The sequence below is a fragment of the Rattus norvegicus genome, chromosome 1 (assembly GCF_021556685.1).
Source record: "Rattus norvegicus strain SHRSP/BbbUtx chromosome 1, alternate assembly SHRSP_T2T, whole genome shotgun sequence".
NCBI lineage: Eukaryota > Metazoa > Chordata > Mammalia > Rodentia > Muridae > Rattus > Rattus norvegicus.
Genome location: NC_141534.1, coordinates 69,347,216 through 69,356,326, shown reverse-complemented (window position 1 = coordinate 69,356,326; position 9,111 = coordinate 69,347,216). Strand labels below are relative to the sequence as shown.

General features: G+C 41.7%; 1 pseudogene; it reads right to left on the bottom strand.

Moving 5' to 3' along the window:
- Positions 1 to 428: 428 nt before the first annotated feature.
- Vom2r-ps20 (vomeronasal 2 receptor, pseudogene 20) lies at positions 429 to 906 on the bottom strand (annotated as a pseudogene).
- Between the last annotated feature and the right edge of the window lie 8,205 nt (positions 907 to 9,111).

Genomic DNA, 9,111 nt, shown 5'->3' with positions numbered 1-9,111 from the left:
AACCACCAGGTTCTTTAAGACTCAGGCTGGTCAGAGTTCACAACCGTCCCTCTAGTCTACTTGCTCAGTGTCAGATGCAGCCCCTGAGCCTGGCTCTTCTATTCGGGCATTACGACTGGAGAACTGACATTTCTTTTTTTTTTTTTTTTTTTTTGGTTCTTTTTTTCCGGAGCTGGGGACCGAACCCAGGGCCTTGCGCTTCCTAGGTAAGCGCTCTACCACTGAGCTAAATCCCCAGCCCCGAGAACTGACATTTCTGAGCAGAGAAAAAGTGTCTATGTACAAGCGAGCAGCGGTCCAATTAAACCACAGTCCTGTCATTCCCAACCCTGTCCAACCCACACTGCAGAAATGCAAGGATAAACCACCGGGTTTTGTTCCTAAATTTTATTTATGAATTAATACAAAACATGGCAGACAGATGTGTCTTAATCCTCCTCCTCCTCCTCCTCCTCCTCCTCCTCCTCCTCCTCCTCCTCCTCCTCCTCCTCCTCCTCCTCCTCCTCCTCGTCCTGATTGATCTGGAAGTAGCACACACAGTTCGTAGCTCTCCTTGCTGTTGGCGACGACGCACAACCAGTCTCAGAGGTTGTTCTTCTTCAAATATTTTTTTGGTGAGATATTTCAAATACCTTTTGGAGAAAGGCATCTCGGAAGTGACAATGATCTTGCTCTTGCTCCGCTCGATGGTCACAACCCCTCCACCAAGGTTACCAGCTTTCCCGTTCACATTGATCCTCTCCTGGAGGAACTGCTCAAAATTGGCAGCGTCCGCAGCGTCCATGAATCCATCTTCTACAGGGTGAGTGCAGTCAAGGGTGAATTTCAAAACCTGCTTCATTTTTTCACCCCCCTTCACCACAAGCTTTTCCACAGGCCCCATGGCGGCAGAGGAGGCAGAAAGGGAGGCTTGAAGTTCTTATCATACAGATATTTCACTTGCTTGGTTAAAGTCACACCGAGGTATTTTATATCATTTGGGACTATTATGAGGGGTATGGTTTCCCTAATTTCTTTCTCGGCTTGTTTCTCTTTTGTGTACAGGAAGGCTACTGATTTATTTGAGTTAATTTTATACCCAACCACTTTGCTGAAGCTGCTTATCAGGTTTAGTAATTCTCTGATGGAGCTTTTGGGATCATTTAAATAAACTATCATATCATCTGCAAATAGTGATATTTTGATTTCTTCCTTTCCATTCTATATCCCTTTGATCTCCTTTTGTTGTTTGATTGCTCTGGCTAGAACTTTGAGAACTATATTGAATAAGTAGGGAGAGAGTGGGCAGCCTTGTCTAGTCCTTCATTTTAGTGGGATTGCTTCAAGTTTCTCTCCATTTAGTTTAATGTTAGCTACTAGTTTGCTGTATACGGCTTTTACTATGTTTAGGTATGTGCCTTAAATTCCTATTCTTTCCAGGGCTTTGATAATGCGGGGGTGTTGAATTTTGTCAAATGCTTTCTCAGCATCTAATGAAATGATCATGTGGTTCTGTTCTTTCAGTTTGTTTATATAATGGATCACGTTGATGGTTTTCCGTATATTAAACCATCCCTGCATCCCTGGGATGAAGCCTACTTGATCATGATGGATGATTGTTTTGATGTGCTCTCAGATTCGGTTTGCCAGAATTTTATTGAGTATTTTTGCGTCGATATTCATAAGGGAAATTGGTCTGAAGTTCTCTTTCTTTGTTGGGTCTTTGTGTGGTTTAGGTATAAGAGTAATTGTGGCTTCATAGAAGGAATTCGGTAGGGCTCCATCTGTTTCAGTTTAGTGGAATAGTTTGGATAGTATTGGTATGAGGTCTTCTATGAAGGTCTGATATAATTCTGCACTAAACCCGTCTGGACCTGGGCTCCTTTCGGTTGGGAGACTTTTAATGGGTGCTTCTATTTCGTTAGGAGTTATGGGGTTGTTTAAATGGTTTATCTGTTCCTGATTTAACTTTGGTACCTGGTATGTCTAGGAAATTGTCCATTTCCTCCAGATTTTCAAGTTTTGTTGAATATAGGCTTTTGGAGTAGGATCTGATGGTTTTTTTAGTTTCCTCTGGCTCTGTTGTTATGTCTCCCTTTTCATTTCTGATTTTGTTAATTTGGACACCCTCTCTGTGTCCTCTCATTAGTCTGGCTAAGGGTTTATCTATCTTGATTTTCTCAAAGAACCAGCTTTTGGTTGTGTTGATTCTTTGTATAGTCCTATTTGTTTCTATTTGGTTGATTTCAGCTTTGAGTTTGATTATTTCCTGTCATCTACTCCTCCTGGGTGTATTTGATTCTTTTTGTTCTAGAGCTTTTAGGTGTGCTGTCAAACTGGTGACATATGCTCTCTCCTGTTTCTTTCTGCAGGCACTCAGAGCTATGAGTTTTCCTATTAGCACAGCTTTCATTGTGTCCCATAAGTTTGGGTATGTTGTACCTTCATTTTCATTAAATTCTAAGAAGTCCTTAATTTCTTTCTTTCTTTCTTCCTTGACCAGGTTATCATTGAGTAGAGCATTATTCAATTTCCATGAATATGTGGGCGTTCTTCCCTTATTGTTATTGAATACAAGCTTTAGCCCCTGGTGGTCTGATAGGACAAATGGGATTATTTCTATCTTTCTGTATCGCTGAGGCCTATTTTATGACCGATTATATGGTCAATTTTGGAGAAAGTACCATGAGGTGATGAGAAGAAGGTATATCCTTTTGTTTTAGGATAGAATGTTCTATAAATATCAGTTAAGTCCATTTGGTTCATGACTTCTCATAGTCTGTCTATGTCTCTTTTTAATTTCTGTTTCCATGATCTGTCCATTGATGAGAGTGGAGTATTGAAATCTCCTACTATTATTGTGTGAGTTCCAATGTGTGCTTTGAGCTTTAGTAAGGTTTCTTTCATGTATGTAGGTGCCCTTTTATTTGAAGCATAGATATTTAGGATTGAGAGTTCATCTTGATAGATTTTTCCTTTGATGAATATGAAGTGTTCTTCCTTATCTTTTTTGATGACTTTTGGTTGAAGATCGATTTTATTCGATATTAGAATGACTACTCCAGCTTGCTTCTTCAGACCATTTTCTTGGAAAGTTGTTTTCTAGCCTTTTACCCTGAGATAGTGTCTGTCTTTGTCTCTGAGTTGTGTTTCCTGTAGGCAGCAGGATGTTGGGTCCTCATTGCAAATCCAGTTTGTTAATCTGTGTCTTTTTATTGGGGAATTGAGTCCATTGATCTTGAGAGGTATTAAGGAATAGTGACTATTGCTTCCTGATATATTCATGTTTGGATGAGAGATTATGTTTGTGCTTGTCTTTTCTTTGTTTTGTTGCAAAATGTTTAGTTTCTTGCTTTTTCTAGGGTGTAGCTTGCCTCCTTATGTTGGACTTTACCATTTATTATCCTTTGTAGGGCTAGATTTGTAGAAAGATATTGTGTAAATTTGGTTTTGTCATGGAATATCTTTGTTTCTCCATCTATGTTCTTTGAGAGTTTTGCTGGATACAGTAACCTGGGCTGGAATTTGTGTTCTCTTAGGGTCTGTATGACATCTGTCCAGGATCTTCTGCCTTTCATATTCTCTGGTGAGAAGTCTGGTGTAATTCTGATAGGTCTGCCTTTATATGTTACTTCACTTTTTCCCTTACTGCTTTTAATATTCTTTCTTCATTTTGTGCATTTGGTGTTTTAACTATTATGTGACAGGAGGAGTTTCTTTTCTGGTCCAATCTATTTGGAGTTCTGTAGCCTTCTTGTACATTTATGGGCATCTCTTTCTTTAGGTTAGGGAAGTTTTCTTCTATGATTTTGTTGAAGATATTTACTGGTCCTTTGAGCTGGGAGTCTTCACTCTCTTCTATACCTATTATCCTTAGGTTTGATCTTCTCATTGTGTCCTGGTTTTCCTGCATGTTTTGGACCAGTAGCTTTTTCCGCTTTACATTATCTTTGACAGTTGTTTCGATGATTTCTATGGAACCTTCTGCTCCTGAGATTCTCTCTTCTATCTCTTGTATTCTGTTGGTGATGCTTGTATCTATGGCTCCTTGTCTCTTCCTTTGGTTTTCTATATCCAGGGTTGTCTCCCTTTGTGCTTTTTTTATTGCTTCTATTTCCATTTTTAATTCCTTCACCTGTTTGATTGTGTTTTGCTGGAATTCTTTCAGGGATTTTTGTGATTCCTCTCTATAGGCTTCTACTTGTTTGTTTATGTTTTCCTTTGTTTCTCTAAGGGAGTTCTTTATGTCTTTCTTGAAGTCCTCCATCATCATGATCAAATGTGATTTAAAAATCTAGATCTTGCTTTTCTGGAGTGTTTGGATATTCAGTGTTTGCTTTGGTGAGATAATTTGGCTCCGATGATGCCATGTAGTCTTGGTTTCTGTTGCTTGGGTTCCTGTGCTGGCCTCTCGCCATCAGGTTGTCTCTCGTGTTACCTTGTTCTGCTATTTCTGACAGTGGCTAGACTGTCCTATAGGCCTGTGTGTCAGGAGTGCTGTAGACCTGTTTTCCTGTTTTCTTTCAATCAGTTATGGGAACAGAGTATTCTGTTTTCAGGCGTGTAGTCTTTCCTCTACTGGTCTTCAGCTGTTCCTGTGGGCCTGTGTCCTGTTTCCACCAGGCAGGTCACTTGGAACAGAAAAGTTGTTCTTACCTGTGGTCCCGCGGCTCAAGTTGCTCGTGGCGGGCTGCTTTTGAGCTCTCGGTGAGGGCAGCAACCAGGAGGGCCTGTGCCGCCATTTCCCTGAGCCCCCGTGCACCAGGGTCCCAGATGGTGTTAGGTGTTTTCCTCTGGAGTCAGAAATGTGGGCAGAGTGTAGTCTCTTCTGGCTTCCCAGGGTTGTCTGCCCCTCTGAAGGTTTAGCTGTCCCTCCCATGGAATTTGGGTGGAGGGAGCTGTTTGACCGGGTCCCTTCAGATCCGGGCAGTGTCTGCAAGCTTTATTTACTATTATTTAAATATTATTTGTAATGTTAATAAATTAGTTAACTAATATATTGTCCTATACCATTTTCAGATACCCTTTGTGCCATTTTCTCATACCTTTTCTCTTCTGAATTTCTGTCCTGTTCTTGACCGCCAAAACTCTCAAGCTATTTTTCCCACACTTCCTCTTCAGATCAACAATATTCTACTATTGTCCATTCTATTGCTCCAATAATTTCCCTGTATAATTTTTAATAATAGTAATAATAATAATAATAATAATAAAGATAGGAATATATTTTTACTGATTTATTTATTTTTTTTACATTTCAAATATTATTCCTTTTCCTGTTTTCACATCCAAAAGCCCCCTCTTCCATACTCCTCCTCCCTCTTCTATAAGGGTGTTTCCCCTCCCCAACCACCCATACATCCCACCTGCTGCCCTGACTTTCCCCTACACTGGGGAGGTCCAGCTGTGGCAGTACCAAGGGCTTCTCCTCCCACTGGTGCCCAACCTGGCCATCCTCTTTGACATATGCAGCTGGAGCCATGGGTCTGTCCATGTGTACTCTTTGGTTAGTGCTTTAGTTCCTGAGAGCTCTGGTTATTTGGTATTGTTGTACTTATGGGGTTGCAAGCCCCTTCAGCTCCTTCAATCCTTTCTGTAGCTCCCCCAATGGGGACCCGATTCTCAGTTCAATGGTTTGCTGCTAGCATTCCCCTCTTTATTTGTCATACTCTGGCTTAGCTTCTGAGAAGACAGTTGTATCAGGCTCCTGTCACCAATCATGTCTTGGCTTCATTAATATTGTCTAGGTTGGGTGGCTGTATACACACACACACACACACACACACACACACACACACACACACACACACACACACACACATATATATATATATATATATATATATATATATATATATATATATATATATGGGCTGGATCCCCAGGTTGGGCAGGCTCTGAATGGTTATTCCTTAAGTCTCTCCTCCAAAGTTTGTCTTCACATCTCCTCCTATAAATATTTTTGTTCCCCCTTTTAAGAAGGACTGAAACATCCACACTTTGGTTGTCCTTCTACTTGAGCTTCATGTGGTCAGTGGGTAGTATCAAGTTTTGGGACTAATATGCACTTATCAGTGACTGCATATTATGTGTGGTTTTTGTGATTGGGTTACCTCACTCAGGATGATATTTTCTAGTTCCATCCACTTGGCTATGAATTTTATGAAGTCATTGTTTTTCTTGGTGGGTGGTACTCCATTGTGTAGATGTACCACATTTTCTGTATTTATTCCTCTGTTGAAGGGCATCTGGGTTTTTTACAGCTTCTGACCATTATAAATATGACTGCTATGAGCATAGTGGAGGATGTGCCTTTGTTGTATGTTGGAGGATCATTTGGGTATATGCCTAGGAGTGGTATAGGTTTCAGAGAAATTGTAAAACTGCAATCACAACAGCAATGGAGGAGTGTTCCTCTTTCTCTTCATCTTTGCCAGCATCTGTTGTCACCTGAGTTTTTAATCTTAGCCATTCTTACTGGTGTGAGGTAGAATCTCAGTGTTGTTTTCAATTGCATTTCCCTGAAGACTAAGGATGTTGAACATTTCTTTTTTTTTTTTCATCTTTATTAACTTGAGTATTTTTTATTTACATCTCCATTGTTATTCCCCTTCCCAGATTCTGGACCAACATCCCTCTAACCCCTCCCCCTCAGTGGCTAGACTGTCCTATAGGCCTGTGTGTCAGGAGTGTTGTAGACCTGTTTTCCTGTTTTCTTTCAGCCAGTTATGGGGACAGAGTGTTCTGCTTTCAGGCGTGTAGTCTTTCCTGTCTACTGGTCTTCAGCTGTTCCTGTGGGCCTGTGTCCTGAGTCTACCAGACAGGTCGCTTGGAGCAGAAAAGTTGGTATTGCTGTGGTCCTGTGGCTCAAGTTGCTCATGGGGGGCTGCTTTTGAGCTCTCGGTGAGGGCAGCAACCAGGAGGGCCTGTGCCGCCTTTTCCCTGAGCCCCCGTGCACCAGGGTCCCAGATAGCGTTAGGTGTTTTCCTCTGGAGTCAGAAATGTGGGCAGAGTGTAGTCTCTTCTGGCTTCCCAGGTGTGTCTGCCCCTGTGAAGGTTTAGCTCTCCCTACCACAGGATTTGGGTGCTGAGAACTGTTGACCAGTTTGCTTCAGGTCCGGGCGGTGTCTTTTGATGGATTTCTAAGAGAGAATGTCAACCTATACTCTTTCAGTTCCCTTTCAGTTTTAATTTCTATTTAAGAGCAGGAAATATGGGAGAAATACAAAAGTTTCATTGGGATTTGATGTTTGAGTTTTACCTTGTTATGTTTGATATATTTTACAATATAATAAAAAGAACCATTGACACTGCTGGTCTGGACGGCAATAGATTTTCACATTAGGAGACATAAAGATACATAGCATAGAATTTGAGCACTGAAGATGCACTGACACCTACTGGTAATAAATCCATGAAGAATAAGAGATGCAGAATATAATATTGTGGTACTAATAGAGTGATATGTCTACTATACTTTCCATTATAAATGACAGTTTTTATGATTTACATATCCTGTTCATAACTGATTGAACGCAATGGTAGCACTTGGTTACTGAGAAACACTTTCAATCCTTTTCCCAAATGCATACAAACATAAGAGAAACTAGAAGTGACATTAATTAAAACACAACAGCAAATATTGAGTGAACACTTAAATTTAATTAGAAGTAGCAGTATTCTACTAAATAGTTCACCAAAGTCACAAAAAAAGAAGTTTAGTGATATAAAGGAAATAATGTTTAATTGGACATTTGAATAGCTGAGTATGGAATCTGAACTTCACTGAATCTCAGAGTGAAGATTTGTTCATCTTACACAGGCAGCAGGTGCAGGGAAGAACTTAAATATGGTCTCTGGGCTTCGGAATTCAGCAGATTGTTGACATACTGTCACCAGGAGAAATAAGTTTATACATTCATTTTTTTAAAACTAGTCATCACTTTTACTAGTTATATGACTAAAGACTGATTGGCAAGCATAAGCAATTATGGGTGGCAATAGTAAAATGAGACTTCAAACAGTCAGCATATATCGTCTTGTACACTCAAAAAAGTCACTCACATTCAACCAAAAAGCATGTTAATGTAACTGAAAAATAAAGCTCAGTAGCAAAAAATCTTAATTTTATACTGGAACTTAGGACCCAGAAAATTAGTATGACGCTATTCATCATGAACACCATTGGTAAAAATGCACAAAAATCATTTTTAAGTTACTGTAGACTATGGTAGTCTTGACACTATGATAGCCTCAAACAAAGACAAGAAAATACTGCTTTCGGCATTACAGACACCACCCAGATCTGAAGGGATCCAGTCAAACAACTCCCTGCACCAAAATCCTGTGGGAGGGAGAGCTAGACCTTCAGAGGGGCACACAGGCCTGGGAAGCCAGAGGAGACTACTCTCTGCCCACATTTCTGACTCTAGAGGAAACCACCTAGCGCCATCTGGCCCCCTGTGCACAGGGTTCCAAGCAAAGGTGGGGCAGGCCCTTCTGGTTGCTGCCCTCACTGAGAGCTGAAACCCAGATCTGAGAAGTGACTTCAGGCCTGAACCAGAGGTAAGACCAACTTTTCTGCCCCAAGTGACCTGCGTGGTGGACTCAGGAATCACAAAGGCAAAATTTCCCTGGGACCAGGCGCTTCCAGTTTCTAGCTGGGGCCCAAATCTCGCTGATCCCGGCCCACAACTCCCTAATCCCAAACCCTGTGGGAGAGACAGCTCACCACCAAGACAGGTAGGCATTCCTGAGACTGCAGGGCAGGAGAGACCTCCAGTACTGCCCACCCCTGCCCACATCCCTGGCCCAAGAGGAACCTGTATAGGGTCTCTGGGAAGAGGAAGATAAGGGCACTCAACACTGCAGTCCAGACACAGCCCAGATCTGAAGGGACCAGGTCAAACAGCTCCCTGCACCCTAATCCCATGGAAGGGAAAGCTAGACCTTCAGAGGGGCAGACGTGGCTGGGAAGCCAGAGGAGACTACTCTCTGCCCACATTTCTGAGTTGAGAGGAAAACGTCTAGCACCATCTGGAGCCCCTGTGCACAGGGTCCCGAGGGAAGACAGGGAAGTCCCTCTGGTTGCTGCCCTCATGGAGAACAGAAACCCAGCTCTGAGAAGGGACT